This window comes from Schistocerca gregaria, unplaced genomic scaffold (genome assembly GCF_023897955.1).
Source record: "Schistocerca gregaria isolate iqSchGreg1 unplaced genomic scaffold, iqSchGreg1.2 ptg000537l, whole genome shotgun sequence".
In the NCBI taxonomy this organism is placed as follows: Eukaryota; Metazoa; Arthropoda; class Insecta; order Orthoptera; family Acrididae; genus Schistocerca; species Schistocerca gregaria.
The window spans coordinates 2538817-2541149 of record NW_026061934.1 but is presented as its reverse complement, the minus strand read 5'-3'; positions in this window follow the sequence as shown (position 1 = coordinate 2541149).

Genomic DNA, 2333 nt, shown 5'->3' with positions numbered 1-2333 from the left:
CTCAAATAGACCGCAATCTTCTCTTGACCTTCAACTGTTACTATTTCAGAATTGAAAACCAGATTCAAAGAAAATTTGGCTACAAGGCACAAAACTAGAAAAATAAAAATAATAAAAGTGAGAACGTGAAACATGTTAGCAATAACCATAAACAGGAGATTTTACAGAAAATAAAATTGAGAATGGAAATTATTAATATTATCGACCGTTTAGGAACTCTAGGCTACGAAAGGGATGAAAACACATATCGAAAAAGTGGTGGAAGAGTTAGTGTGTTTTAAGATTAAATCCAAACAAGAATTAGAGAAAAACATATCGACGCAAGGCCTCTATTACGAAAAAATGCTAAATCTCGAGACAAATTGTGTCCTTCTGTATTTGATGAAATGTTTTGGCCCCTAGTACGGATGAAACAGTATCTGCAATATCAACAGGAACTTCGGATATGTGTTTCATATTTCATCCAAGCCTGCAGTCTATAAATATTTAAACAAAATACTATAACAAAATACCACTACAGGGGAATTACTTACGGAGTAGTTCTTGGTAAAGAAACACAGGACACAATTACGTATGTGGGCTTAATACGAACTACAACTGTGTTTATAAATCGCTATAGTTGCCTTGGACTAACGACGAGCGAATATCAATATAACCTGTACGCTTTTCAAAGCTGTTATCCATGAAAAAGCTAAACCACGTATCGCGAACAAAATACTATTTAACACCGAAACAATGATATTAGCTGACAATGGGCATAGACTTTAGTCAATGGGCACTGTTGAAAATTTGTGCCAGACCAGGATTAGCACCCGAGTCCCCTGGTTACTAGGGAGAGGCAATGATCACTGTGTCCGAATTACACAGTGGTCAACAGAATATCACGAACTGCCCGAGCATGCCGTTCGTTAGATCCAAATTCTCAATTTCCCCATAGACTGCTAATGCACTGCTCCTTGAACATAATCCTCCTCCCCTTAATTATACAGTACATGGCCAAAAAAACAGACACCGAATATATGCAAACTTGGCCTTACGAACATTGCAGACGTCGTCTATGTAACACACGTCAAACTTCAAAGAATTTACCAATTCGTTGCATTGTTTACTATAGACCACAAATCAAGTAACGTAAAAAAAGCACTGCGTCTATTGAGATCATGATTCAGAGTTTAAAAAAAACTAATAAGTCGCCTACATATTACAGTTGCTGCCAAAAGAGGAGAACCATTATTTTCCCACAAAAGGAAATATAGTTAAAATGACGCTTCTATTTCGGTTAGTTTATGCGGTTACTAAAATTTGCCGTGAAAGTTACATAGTGGACTCTACCCCTCCCCCCACCAGAAACGTAGTTATCGTGGCTGTTGTGAGACTTTTGTACACAGTTAGAGAAAGTGTGTTAAATGTGGCGCGGACGGAAACACTAGGCTACGCTACAGGGCAATCTGCTCGCACAACGTTTAGTCGGCATTCATAATCGTTGGCGTAAACAACTCTCAATCAAATTACCACCTTCCAACCTAACTTAGATCTCGGGCTACACTACCAATCGGCCTGTCATCACAACCAAATATTCATTGAGTGGGGGGATTTCCTGTATCTCTAGGAAAAACTGTCAGTTTTGTCAGACTCAACAGCAAGATTTACCAATGGTAAACACTTTTTCGACGGCTCGTAATTTTAGAATAGTCCTCTTCGTCTTACTTGGCATAAATTGTTCGCTGGCGTCCCAGCAGCTAGCTCCCTCAGTGTCTGCTTCTGCCATCGCACCACGCTAGTCTGCTGTTGTCCTAGCAGACCGAACGCACCGCAAATCCGACACCTTCGGAACCACTCACTGGCCAGTTAGCAACTGAGCGGAACACTGTTTACATCGTGAAAGGAAAACTATGCAAAGATGTACACTTAAATGGCACGACTGAGTAGCACACACACAGTAATATCTGGGGAATGTCCTTCGACACGCGCAGAACGAAAGTCTTCTCGCGAACGTACAGCGTCTCTGAAAAAAAATCTCGTGACTATATTCCGGCGTTACGGCCAGGTTCTCATACAAATGAGCAAAAAAGGGTACATTTGAAATTTTTTTTTTGAGACAATGAAAATACATTCGAAGGATCTGTTTGGGAATTACGAGTGATAATACTATGAGCTTAATTTTAGATTTTCAATAAAAAATGGCGCCCGTAATTATGATTTGATCAAGGGCCTGCGAGACTGGAGTACGCAGAGTGCGTGCAGTGTGCCACGTCAGATGTTACCTGAATTCAAAAATGGGTAACATCAGTTGATACTACATTATTTCTCTGAATTTGAAAATGGATAACATC